This window comes from Pyxicephalus adspersus, chromosome Z (genome assembly GCF_032062135.1).
Source record: "Pyxicephalus adspersus chromosome Z, UCB_Pads_2.0, whole genome shotgun sequence".
Taxonomy (NCBI): domain Eukaryota; kingdom Metazoa; phylum Chordata; class Amphibia; order Anura; family Pyxicephalidae; genus Pyxicephalus; species Pyxicephalus adspersus.
The window spans coordinates 27,821,519-27,835,885 of NC_092871.1; the positions used below are offsets into that span (position 1 = coordinate 27,821,519).

The following is a 14,367-nucleotide window of genomic DNA, read 5'->3' on the forward strand; positions in this document are numbered from 1 at the left end:
GTATAGAGGTGGGAGACTATCATCACAAGCCTTTTTGCGGATGATGTTCTGCTGTGTATGTCTAACCCGCTGGTGTCCCAGCCTAACCTAATATGCGTAATGAACCATTTTCAGAGGTTCACAGTTTTACAATAAATAGATCTAAATGCAAGGCATTTAATATCTCCCTACCTCCTAAAATGAAAAAACTGCTACAAGAATCCTTTTTTTTTTTAATTTAAATTGGAAGAATGGCACCTACGCTACCTGTATATATATATAGTCCTGTTAAGAGGCGCTATACTCTGCCAACATACCAGAACTAATGAGACATTTATCTATGCTATCAGAATTATTGAAGAGATATCACATATCATGGTTAGGGAGAATTGTTTCTCTTAAGATGACCTGGTTGCCTAAGTTTCTCTACCATATGCGGGTCTTACCGGTGAAAATACCTCACAATGTTCTGCTCATTTTGCAACAGAAAATGCTATAATTCATTTGGGGGTTGAAGAGACCTAGGATTCCCAAGCAGATACTCTTCCGACCAAGGAATCAAGGGGGAGAGCCTCATTTTGGATCCAAATGTAGGCCAATGAGATTACCCCCTATGTTGGGAGGCTGATTTGGACAACTCTGGGGGCAGGAGGAGTGGGAACAAATATGGGATACAGTGGCGCACTCTAGTATCAATGCCTAGGCTGTGGAAGCTAAGTACAAGTTACTGATGCGCTGGTACATGGTGCCGGTTCATCTTGCAAAGACCACAGACAAGAACACCTGTTTCAGAGGCTGTGCAGCAGCAGGCACACTGTTGGTGGGAATGCCCCAAAATTAGAAGGTACTGGATGCATATCCATTAGATAGCTTACAGTTTGGTGGGACATTCATTCCCAAATTGTCGGGATGATGTACATCTTAACCTAAAACTACCCAATTGCACTAACTCACTGTTCAGTGACCTACCTGTTCACGTCAGCGAAGATGGTGCTGACAAAGGCCTGGTGGTCTTCTACCCCTAACATTGCACAGGTTAAACAGAACATGGTGTGCCTACTTGCTAACAAAGAAAATGAGGGCAATACTTACAGATTCATTACGACAAGGGCCCCTGGATCGATTATTATAAGCCACTGGGTTGGGATCTTGCATTTTTGAACTTGACCTAAGACCAAGACCAAACATTTAGTTCCAAGGGGACTTTTAAGGCAGCCAATAGGTGGAATATAATAAACACATATTTATTTTAAAATAGTATAATGCTGGAAAATATAAAAACAGATCTCCAAATGTCCCCTATTCATTGTACAATCATCATTGAACAGATATAGATATCCAGCATATACATATAACAATAATATGGGGGTGTACAACAAGAATGGGTTATCAATCACGAATGCTTCAAAGTGTTTCACAGATGTAAATCCACTTAATCAGGAAACAATTATGTGCAAACAGGAGGGAAGTACTAAAATGAGTAATGCTCTTGGAGGACGGACAAGGGGATGACGTTCAGTTTCCTATTTTCCTAGTTTTTACGTCATCAATGGAGTTACCACACTTTAATTACTTTTTCTAAAACCTGTACATTTACCTGTTTCATTTTGCTCTTTGGAAATTATATGGGATGTGGCAGTAGATAGATTGAACAAAAGGGATTGGCAATTATTTTTGATATCTTGAACTTGTGACCTAACCCAATTTGTCCTGAGACTGCATTAAGATGGTACATTAAAGGCGGGCCTGTGACTTGTCCTTTACCCCATTGTCTTTCCTCTTTTCCTTTATTATCTTCAATGTTTCTTTATTTTTTCTGTCCATTTTTTTTTTCTTCCTGTACTCCATATGGGGGTTTCAGGACCTGAGACCTCGGAGACCTTACAACTCACTCAACAGAAGTTACACACAATTTCTGGTCAAACTGCAATGGTATCCTGGTATTACCCACCATAGACTGATAGATTTGACCACAGACATCCCCTAGTAGGACTATATTATTATAGACTTTTCTCTATTTATTGTATATTTTTACTGGTTATTCCAATTGACAACTGCTTTGTTACTCGATTTTTATTGAAAACCCAATAAAAATGTTGAAACCTAAAAAAATGTCCAGAGTTGCAAGTAGTGGTGGTGCTACACAGGGACACACCTGCGCATGTGTCCCACCTCATAGTTCTAGATCAGGGGTCGGCAAAATTTTATGGCCACTAGGCAATTTATGGGTTGGGCGGGAGTACACTGGGCTGGACTCTGAGTTCCACCCTAATGGCTCGGCCCACCACCAGGGGACGGCCCCTGAAGTGAAATCCTTCTCCTCCGTATGCATTGCCCGCCGGCCGCGCTAAATGGAGGAACAACAGCAAGGAGACGGCCCCCTGGCAGATCCGGCCAGCAACCTGCAGCTCCGGAGACGCGGGTTGCCGGACGGCATTAGGCCTGAATGAACTACGGGCGAGGCCGTATCTGGCCTAAAGGCCGGAGTTTGCTGACCCCTGTTGTAGATGATGGGCACCGCTGTCACTGTGACTGGAGTATAGCCATCAGCAGTCACCAGCATCATTAAAAAGATACCTCACACTGGGGACAAAGAAGGGACATCACTGAATTCCACATGAGCAACACATACGTGCCTACACCTTTACATTGGAATCACTATTCGTAGGACAGAGCCACTCGGCATTCTGCTCACCACAGCACGGTGATGCACCGGAAGCAGGCAGCCACCTTCTAGTTGGTTCTATTTTAAAAATAGTTCCTTTGATATTGTTGAAGTTCTTCTGTGAGCACAGCCATAGCCTCCCTCAGCCTGAGTTTGGTTTTAACTACCATCAGTCTTACTTAGCCTGTGCCTAGCCAAGCCTTTCCCCAAATCTTTCTGTATCTAGCCTAGTCTTCACCAGCATCATTCTGGTTCCTGCCAAGTCTTTGGCAGCATTAGCCTGTGTACAGCCAAGTTTTTACTAGCATCAGCCTGTATCAGGCTAAGGCTTTCGAAACATCAACATATACCTGGCCAAGTCTTTCCCAAAATTAACCTGTGTACAGGTAAATATTTTCCAGCTGTAGCCTGTATCCAGCCAAGCTTTTTTCAGCATCCAGCTACTTTTTTTTAGCAGCATCACCCTTTGTCTGGCCAAGTCTTTCCCAGCATTAGCATGTGTCAAGTCAAATCTTTAAAAGCATCAGTCTATGTTCAGCCAAATAATCAACAACATGCGTCAAGCCAAATCTTTGCCAGCATTGGTCTCTATTAAGGCAAACCTTCTCCAAAAACAGCCTGTATCCAGCCAAATCGTCACCAGCACCATCATGCGTCAAGGATCAACTTCTATTTAATTACAGCCATTAAAAATTGCAAATATTTGCCAGCATCAGCTTGTAACTAAAATTGCTAAAGCAGGTTAAAGCAGCTCAAAAAAGGTCAATGGCAGGTAAAATGTCAAGAAATTGTGAAATGCATCTGAAACTAAATTGTTAAATGCAAAAAGAATTTAGCAGGCCAATCACATACTATTTCATCCCCAATTACTCTAGCATTCTTTTATCTCACTTTTGGGGGTATAAGAGATTAAAAAAATCCTGGTACCAGTCGATACTGGTCTGGTGTTTTAGGAGCGACTTACCTAAAGCACCCACCCAATGCTAATGGACATTATTGATATCAAGTGTGGTTGCTTAACTATGACCTTCCTGTAACATTATCTAAGGGTATTGTTGCAACTTTTAAAAAAAACACTGGTATGTAAGAGTATAATTTTGTATCATGATTGCAGATTTTCTTAAAGGTTGTCAAGTTTCTAAATGCACTTTTCATTTATTCAACATCTCTCCTCATACCAGTCTGTTGCTGTGGAGATATGTGCAATATGGGACCCTGGCAGCATGTCAAGCAATTAAAATACCAAGATGTTTAGCCCTGTATGAATATTTTCACACAGTGCGACCTCTGAGCCTAGCCTTCCAATGACATTGTTAGTTATTGAATCAATTACACTAGAAGACGTTGGCAGGTGTAATTATATATTCCTTTTGTGATTATGTACGACCTGTCATAGAGACCTGAAAAGCTTCTACTTTCCTATTACAGAAGCAGTCACTTGTCGAACAAAGTCCTCAATGAAAGAAAGGGGAAAAGGCATATGTGTAAGTTTGTTGCAAAATTACTCTGATGATTTACTGGACTGACTAGAGTTAACAAGCATTAATTTCCTTGACGACATATAAGCATTAGATAACTACTACTTGAAGAATTCATTATAAACCACCATCCTCATTTTCTTAAGGATGTATAAATTAAGAAATAATAGGAAGAATTTCTAGCTATTTTTACCCAAACCCCACATTACCCACCACATGCTAGGTAAGTCGAAAACTCATTCATGTTCTCAGGAAAACTTTCTTGTCTTTTGTAGCTTAACAATCTCCATATGTTCTTTACTGTGATCCGTCTTTCTTCCTTATGGGCTTAAGACTGTTTCTAATGTATTAGAGAATGCAAAAAGGGGGTTTTAATTCTGATACCTGACATATCATATTTTAGAGTCAAACAGAACACAATTTAAACTCATGTGACAAAGGCTAAAGCAGTTTTGTTGTAAGACCAGAAGGCAATGCATTTGCTTTAAAAACATTACCTATTTAATGTTCTATTTGGCTATCCAGTAGAATTGCTGGTTTAAAAATGACAATATTTTTTTCCAATAAAAAATACAAATTTGTGTTAACATGAGTACTAGAATTTAGATTAATTAAATAAACGTTCTTAAGTACTAGAGTACTAGAATTTAGATTAATTAAACCCTGTTGTTCATAGCCCTTCAAGTATAGGCTTTAATTATGTGGCCATATTGTGCATTGGGACATTATCTATTAATAGTGCAACACCCCTGGTGTGTACCATTATTAATTTAGAAGCTATCAGAAAAGACACCATTAACATTTATTTTAGCAGAAGAAATGGAATATAAGGCTGAAACAGCAGTAAGCACCCATTTCGTAAAAAACTATTTTTTAAGTACAGTTCTAAAGAACTCCCAGTGAGATCTATTGCATGTTTTCTCAGCATCAAGGGATAAAAGAATGGTTGGTAGTTTGTGAGAGTTGGTATAGCAAAGTAAGTTTAGAATACATCAACTAACATCAGGTGCTTGTCTGCCATGTATGAATTAGTCCTAATTGATTAGGGGCAATAAGAAGCGGGGGAATTTTCAGGAGTCACAATGCTAAAGACTTAGCATACACTTAACATTTGTATTTAACAAGGAGATTGGTCTAAAGTTTTGAGTATGTTCAGGATCCTTATCTGGTTTTGGAATGGGTACCACTATTGTTTGGAGTATTTCCTTATGAAAGGTTGCAGAGGATGCTGCAATATTTAATATTTTAGAAAGTATTTTGAAAGCTTTTGTAATATTCCTTTAAATCCATTAACTTTCTTGTTTTTTACAATGCATAGTAAAATAGAAAATGTGGTAAAAAGTTGAGAATAGTGGGATTCATTATAATGTGATTCCTGAACAATTAAATATTTGCTAAAGAATGTAAATGTGTAAATCGGAGTGCAGATGTTTTTAAGTGACTATTTAGACCTTTGGCAAACTGGAAATTAGACTTGCGAAGACTAGTAGTTGCCAGCGGAGAAAAGCTTTTCAATTCTAATCAACCAGTGAAGGATAATAGACAAAGATATTTGGACATAGTGGATCATGAAACATGCCATGTAAGTGATTTAGTTCCAAACATATAAATGTGGGGAAAGCTAGGAAAAAAACATTAAAAACTGTTTCAGGACAGAAAACATGAGTAGCAGATTGCCACTCATTAGGGAAGCAATTCAAACGGTTGGAGAAAGCGCATGTCAAAATATCCAGGCAATAAAGAGAAAGTGTATACATTATCCATCGGTATTCAACAGTAAGGTGTTACAAATACCACAAATAATGAAGAAACTAAGAGGTACTGTAGACCTGTCTGAAAGAACCTACTAGGAAGAGACATAAGGAAGGTCTATAATTCAAGGTGATTGGGTGAAGCCCAGTCGGGAAGTCCAAAATCGCATTCTTGTAATACATTTTTGGCAGAATTTGTAGACAGCACTGGTACAGAAAAATAAGTTTAGTAGGGTATCCCCATTTGTATGAGATATTATGAGCATGGAGAATTGCAGTGAAAGAAAAAAAATGTTTATGAATCTGGAGCCAGTGTTATGTACCAAGAAACATACCAAGAATTATTAGCCATATTGGGTGGTAGTGGGGCGGGGGTTCTTCCTACCCTCATTGCCTGTTTATGATACAAATGCAAGGACATCTCTGGGGACATTACCAGGTAAAGGTGAAGGTTTAGGAATGTGGTGAGCCCTATGAATCACCAGATCTTCCAGTTTGGTACTGGGTAGGAGCGTTTAAAGAAGATTGTGGATAAATGCAAGTAAATCTCTGAGGTTGTTTGGCTCAGGAATACCCCTAAATTTAATATTATTTGTCGGGCCCTATCTGCCAGATCTGCTATTAGCATAGTAAAGCACTGAATTTGAGTATTGTAGTCAGTGTGCTAATCCATCTCTTAGTTATGCACTGTGAAAAATTCTGTCTTTTTACATTCTACATGGTGGACTCTGATACCTAGGTCTTCAATTGCTGAGTTGATGTGTAGGAGAGGTGAAGTCATCCTGTATGACATTTTTAGGTGTAACTAGCATTTATTTCATGGTGAGCTCAGATATATTTTGGTTAGAGGTATAAACATTTTCCAATGAAGTGAGAGCATTACTGTGTGAGCGCTAAGGATTAGTTATGTGACAGGCTGCTGCTGTTCTACCTAGGGCTCCATAGTTTAAAACTTTTGCTTGGCAGTGGTGCGAGTAGAGGGAGAAGAAGGAGCGGAGCACTCACTACAGCTGTTTTGAGAGACATGTGAAGATATAGTTGATCAGCTGGAGGAAGCTGCTTCTGTGATCGATGATCTGTCAATATGAGGACTGAAGATCTTGGGTATGAGGAGCCACGAAAGCGGCAGAAAAGTCTTGGGCCACTTCAGTTAGGTCTCTTTGGCATTTTCAAGAGGTGGAGAGTCAGAGGAGCCAGACAGGCAGTATTATTCAGGGTTGCTGAGTGGCCACTAATTACTGGAACATTAAGCAGAGAACATAAATTAGGCAACTATCTTGTTTAGACTTTTTAAACACCTTATTACACATACTGCATATGTACCTCAGAAATACAGATGTTGTTAGGGATTATTGGCTGAAGAATATGGGACAAAGGGGGATTGTTGGCACAATACACTGTAAGGTAATTGGTCAAATAACAAAACAAGGAATAGTTGTACTTTGCAATGTACTAAGCAGATTTAAATCATGTGAAAGGGATGCAAGGTACAGGGACCCGAACAGGCCACCCCACTGGAACTGAAGTACTCGCAGCAATTGAGTAGTTACCTTCTGCTGGAGCTAAGTATTCAGTTGAAGTTGCAGGCTTTTGTCTTTCCGGCTGCTCACACGCTGCTTCTGAAGTTGGAGTGTTACTCACCAGGCTGCAAATCATGTGCTCAGCTACCTCTGCCTCATCAGATATGACCTCTCTGAGCGCCTAAGGAAGAAGCAGTCAGAAATTTATCCTTACTGGGTGTGTACAGGCATTTAGGGGGCTATGGGAAAACCAATGAAAGGGCCTTGCACCCACACTGTAGGTAAACACATAATAAGGTACACTACTAGATACCTGAAGATAATAACATCAGAATGACGTATTTCAACAGTTTAATAGTAAAAGAATGCTAAACGTAGGCTTGCTAGATACTGTACATGAACGCTAGTTACCCAGGGTTCATGGTACAGGTATACTAGACACTTAAATATTTTTGGAATTCTAGAATGCTGGAAATCTTGGGTTAATTACATCGGAGTGGTCAACCTCAAATATTTTTTGGCACTAGGATCCTGGGGTAATTTGCGTGGGAATTCTAATAAAAAGAAGGTATTCCAGCCCTTCAGTGTTCCCTGATCTAAAATGAAGATTTTGGTGGAGGCAGACAGGCAGACAGACTGATAGAGGTCTGTGGCTGTATATGCTAAAAGAGGATTGTGGAAAGGTTGGGTACAGATTGTCATTATGTACAATTAGCTATACAAAAATTCAAACCATAAAAACTTTTATGTATTGGAATTACGTTTTTACACTCCTAGTAACTTTCGTTGTTCTTTTATATCTCATTTCTTCTACAGTAACACAGAATTATATTTATACTTTTATTTTTAAATAGTTGTAGTGATCTGTTTTTTCAGCTTACTGTTAATATTGATTTGAAGTGCTTTTAAGTGGGCTGGTATTTTCAATTACAGAATGAAGAATGGTATTGGAATTTCCCCGTCCCACAGAGAGGATCAGAGAGCAAAACACGGCCAGAGCTGATATTCCATAGAGACAAATGTTTTTGAAGCTGATTGTTGCGGTCAGATATAGTGTCAAGGTTAGAGCCTAGACATTTAAACTTTCGTGAATGCACCTAGTTAAAGCATTTTGACTTTTGCACTTCCTGATGTTTTGGGTTGTCGGCTATATTATAAATTCCTTCTTTTTTACTTTTTCACTTTAAAATCAGTATTTCAATCTTTTTCATTTCTCAAAGGCAATATAAACCAGATTATTTTGCTATTCAGTCCTGTACTTATGTCTATTAAGTGAATTGGAAGTCAAAATATATTATTTTCTCAGAGACAAAGATCATTTAAAGAAGCTTCTAGTTACATAAAAATGTGTTTTGCAGAAGAAGAAATATATAAAATATGCCATATAATAAAGATTTGTATCTTCAAAGTAGATCTCCAGATTCAACGAAAAAAATAAAATATACTTTTTTAAGACTTTTTTTGTAAATGTGCATTTATTTAATGTAGTGAAAAATATGCACCTGTATAGAATATACTAAATATTGTAGTGAACTACTAACCAAATTGTTAGTTGTCACTGCATGAGTTGTCTTAGTGGTTAGAAGAAGAAGTAACGTAGAATCCCCAATATCTCAGAAACAAATATAGTGGCTAATGCATAATTACCTATACCATGTACAGGATGAGTATATATTATATACACAAAATATATTTTGTATCCTATGTCCTAGTGACTTCTTTCTATACAGTTTAGTTTAGATAGAATTAATAATTCCTGGATGTGTTACTGCTTTAGATCATTTGCTTTGGAAAAATATCAAATATTTTATATTTGATTATATATTTATATTTTATAATTTGTATGTAAACTCCAGATCTATTTCCCAGTATGTTTGGCATCATACATTTGCCCCAGAGAAACCATGAATTTCCGGTTCTAGGGAAACCCTGGCTAAAAACTATTTTGAGTCAGTCAGAAAGGTGCTCTGTACAACAGTGGTCATTGGAAAAAAAATTTCCCTTACAGTGGTGGATATAATATCATCTTTACAGACCTTTATAACATTATTAGTGTCATGCTTCCATCCCTGGAACTATACAAACAATATCAAATGGGACTTCAATCTGCCACACCTCAAGGAGCCCCTAGCAGCGTCTGAAGAAAACCTAAGGGTTTACAGAACTCTAGTTGAAAATAGCTGGTACTAATGGTTATAAATGCTCAGAAAGACAAGCCTGGAATTGAGGAAAAGGAACATAGGAGAGAGGTCTGCATTACTGGGGGAACAATGGGCAGACAGAATAAGGTTAAAGTGGATTTTTTTAGGGTGAAGAAAAAGGGTCAGATTAGGGTTTGGTAGGTAGGCGCAGTTGAGGGTGAGGTTAAAGTTATATAAGAATTATGGAGGAGGGGGTGGTCACTGAATTTTTTAAGTTTGAGGGGAAAAGTTTCCATTCGCTCACATTTTTTGTGGGGCAAAAATATTGTTTAATATTAAAATAATATTTTTTGTGTGGCAGTTGAGGTCCATGAGGGTAGTCTGTTTTTGGTGGTGGTATCAGTAGGGTAGGGCTCTAGAATGGTGAGAAGAAGAGTTGATGTTAAAACTGGGTTGCGGTTGGGCTGCGAGCAGTGGTAAATTTGTTCTCAAGCTAGGTGTTAAGGTGGCTGTTGACACAGGTCCCAAGTGGTAGTGTGGACCCTGGAAGACCATCAACCTGAAAGGTGTTAATGGCAGTGTTTTTGGGCTGATAAAAGGAGAGAGTTATTTTGTTATCATTTAGGTTTGTTTTTCTATTGTTAATACATGTTATTGGGATGTTATTTAAGGTGTTATTTATTGTTATGTGTTTTTAATGTTTAATAGGAATATGTTATTAAAAGTCCTGCAAGCCATTGAACCACAACAGAAGTGGCATGTTTTATGGGAAATTTGGTGGTTATGGGGATAAGGAGGAGATCCGGGGGTCTCTGGCATCCTGCAGTCAAATCAGCTCACTATGTCACATACTTGATTCCAGCCATCTGATTGGACAATGACTTAGTATCACTCCCTCTGTTGTTTGAGCAGATAGTTGATCTAGGAAGCAGTAAAGCTGCCTCTGCAAGAAGACAGAAAAACAAGGATTAATCCCATGATTAGCAATTAGAAATAAAATGTCTGGCTATTACAACACACCTGCCTGCATATTTTCTACAGTCCACAGGTGACTAATTTCCTCACTGGCCTTTTGTCCCTTTCCTACAATAATTAAAATATATGTGTCTAGTTGTGCACCCATGGCATCTACTGGCATATATCCAGCTTTTTCAAGTTGCTGCTTCACCCCTGACATCAATTAGTTTTAAGGCTTCATAAGGCTTAAATCTTTCTCAGTGTGTTGACCCAGTGCCAGAATAAAGGGGGTTATAGCTGAAGCTGGTGGGCCATAAGTCTAAAATCTCTGATTTGTATAGGGCAGGCTGGACAGGTATCTGCTCCTAGTTTTTATAGCATTTGGGCTTGAGAAGAGGTCATATAATCAATAATATCTTAGTTTGAGCCTATTATTTTAACTGTGTTAGGTGCTGAATTTCCAATTGTTTGAGTTCAGTACATCTGATGCGCTATTTTGGACAACAAATGTTTGTTTCAGTCACTTTGTTTTTGACAATGGCAAATGCTGCTTAATTAACAATACTAATTAATGAAGTAAGAACTTGTGCATGTTTACACACAAACCCAAGACAAGGAAAGAATGTTGCCTTCTCTTGGTGTAACTGCTGATTAGTCTTTGCACTGAACGGTTTATCATTTCCACAAGACTGATCAGGAAATAGGTTGTTTCTTAGCACTTCTGCTGAATTACAAGCTTCCCATCAGGTCTTGAGTTTTTTAAGGCTATGTACACACATGCAATGGTTCTTGTCCGATAATCCGCTCAAGGCCGATATTGGACGAGAATCTGGAGTGTACAGCGCCCATAGTCCATCGTCCGAACGACTGTCCTGGCGGATTCATGGATGATGGATGATGGATGACGAACGATTTTAATGGAAGTGAAGGGGGAGAGCGCACAGCTGGGTCCATTTTTTCAGGCACTTCACAGGTAGTAATAAATAATCTAGAAAATAGATAGCTAGCTCAAATTATACACATTTGGATTATAAATAAAGGAATCCAGTAATGGATTTACCCAGCTCACATCAATTGTGAGCTAGGAGTGCTTGGAGGACAGAAACTCCAGACTACCAAAAAAAGGTAGTAACTAGTATAATAATAATAAGCTAGTAGCTAGTATAATAATAAGCTAGTTATTATTATAATTACACATTATTTATATAGCAACAACATATTACGCAGTGCTGTACAAAGTCCATAGTCATGGCACTAGCTGTCCCTCAGAGGGGCTCGCAATCTAATGTCCCTACCATAGTCATATGTTAAAGTCTTGTATGTTAATCTTTAATACAGTGAAAAGTAAATTTTGGGGGTAAGCCAATTAACCTAACTGCATGTTTTTGGGATGTAGGAAGAAACCGGAGTACCCAGGGGAAACCCACGCAAACACAGGGAGAACCTGCAAACTCCATGCAAAATGTGTCCTGGCCGAGTTTGGAACCTAGCGCTGCTGCAGGCCAGAGTGCTAACAACAGAGCCAGCATGCTGCACTTATGACATTTCTGTTGGAATGGCCCTCTCACAGAAAATGGTTGGATCCTAAGATTACGACCCTGCTATTTTTTGTAACATGTCATTTGTGATCAAAGAATTATTGATTGTTTTTGAGTGTGTTATTTCACTGGTACAAAGTCAAGAGACTTAGATAACCTATATATTATGAGTACCGTGTAGAAAAGAGGGGAAGCCTGAAAATGAAACTATATAAAAGTCTCCAAAAGGTATGGAATCAATATAATAAAATACAATCCAAATACATTACATATTTGGGGTCTGAAAGGGGTGACGATTATTACTTTCAAAATTGCAATAAGTAATTTTCACAAAGTCGTCAAAGTTATCATGTAGCTAATAGGCAGACCTCCAAAGTATGGTAATGACGATATAGCCAGCATACGCTTTTATGTTTCTTCAGGATCAGAAATATTTTTTCTGTAATAGCCAATATTAAAACTACATGAGAAGAAAAAAATGTATATAACATATATAAAAACCAAATATGTAAATGTAATTTTAGAAACGCTCACTGTTTTCATTTGTATTGTAGTTTGTAGTTTTTTTTTTCTTCTTCTGAATCATGACAAGAGAGTCCAATGCTTCCTCACACTTGAAAGTATCAAGTAATTCACGTGGTTCTAGGAGGGGAGTGCAGGGATTTTTTAAATCAATATAAATCAATATAAAACAGCTAGTGCTGTACACAAAATTCTTTGGACTTCAATCAAACCTGTGAAATTACATTAGGCTAAGAATTAGATCATTTACACATTACATTCAAATGTGAAATTGAAAATCTTTGAAATGTTAGGCCTGATTTATTAAAGATCTCCAAGGCTCGAGTGGATACACTTTCATCAGTGACACTGGGTGATCCAACAAACCTGGAATAGATCTGGTCAGCAAATAGAAAATTATGTTTAAGAAATCCATTCCAGGTTTGCTGGATCACCTAGCTTTACTGATGGAATGTTTCGTCCCCAACATTGGTGAGCTTTCATAAATCAGACCTATTACCTTTTGTATTTAGCTGCAGTTTTTTTATGAAATACATAATTTGTCCAAGTTAAATACAAAAAGTCCAAGCTAAAACCCCATTTTATGCAGCTTAGTCTACACCAGACTGTTACTCAGTAGGGCCATCACCACCAAAATAGTAGAAGAAAATTAGTATCAGTGACTGGGTTTTATACACAGTGAATTGGAGGCTCAGTGTAATAGAGGTTCATATTACACTTTCACCCATCTCTTACAGTATCTGATTTATAGTTTACCTTAAAATTAATCTGAGCTTAGACCATGGACAATAAAGTAAAAAAAAACAACAACCAATTTCTGACCTCTTCTGCTGCTTGTAATGTTAAGTACTCTGTTTTCAAAGACTTTATAGAAAGTAAAGGGAATTTCCGTACTTCTGTTTTCAACTTGAACATACATTTCTCCACAATGCCTATATCTACAAAGATGAATGAAGGCTTCTTTTCCTCACTTATGGGGAATGAAAGTGAAGGGGAGTGAGCGTAGAAAGGTCTTCCTCTGTCGTTCTCTCCCTCCCCTCTCCATATAAAAAAAGAGACAATGATGGGTAATTTAGGCGAGGCCAAGATCCCATTTTACATGAAACTTTTTTAACTTAAAATTGGTTAGTGGCAATAGTAAACATACCAAAAAGGCATAGGCATGTCAAAGATAACAACATAAAGAGGAACTAAACCTGGCCGACTTGCCGGTTCGCGTTCGAGTGCTGGGCTCCACAATCTTCCTTCTCTTCAGGTTGATCTTCATTCATTCTAACATATGCAAGGGAAGCTAAACGCTACTTTTCAATCGTCCGGAATAATTACTGGTTTAATTAACCATATAAAGAACCAAGAGATGAAGTCCTTTTAACTGAACAGAGCTATAGTGCACTGCAATCTGTCTGAAGCCCAGTTTACGAGTTTATTTACTGCCGACCAGTGTATTTGATATTGCAATAAGTGATGTCCTATGAACAGTGCTACATGTCAAGCTGTCATAAAGTTCATGTTCTGTTTTAGATTTCTCGGCTAGTCTGTTTTAGATTAGTTAGTCCTAGTCCTAGATCAATACCTAGTCTTAAACACAGGACAATGATGTATGTCCACATTGCTGTACAATGATATTTTGATACGTTTTTTGGTATTTTTTTCTACTTTTGGACAGTTTGGCTGTTTTACGTAGAGTGCTTAGAAATGCAGAATACATGTTGTCAGAATGATTAGCAATAATTACTTGACCATATTGCTATACTGAATCATAGACATGACTTGGAATTTATGGATGTTTTCTTTCTTTGGAAGGTTTTTTCCCCCT

The 14,367-nt window shown here is 38.1% G+C and overlaps 1 long non-coding RNA gene across 1 annotated transcript in view; it reads right to left on the reverse strand.

The window, feature by feature from the left end:
- The window catches only part of LOC140344446 (uncharacterized), a 41,957-nt gene extending 34,428 nt beyond the window's left edge, over nt 1–7,529 (reverse strand). The window contains exons 1-2 of the long non-coding RNA XR_011923561.1: nt 7,424–7,529; nt 1,072–1,147 (exon numbers count right to left, since the gene is read on the reverse strand). This is a non-coding gene — a long non-coding RNA (uncharacterized lncRNA). The remainder of the gene's footprint in view (nt 1–1,071; nt 1,148–7,423) is intronic.
- Nucleotides 7,530–14,367: the final 6,838 nt, after the last annotated feature.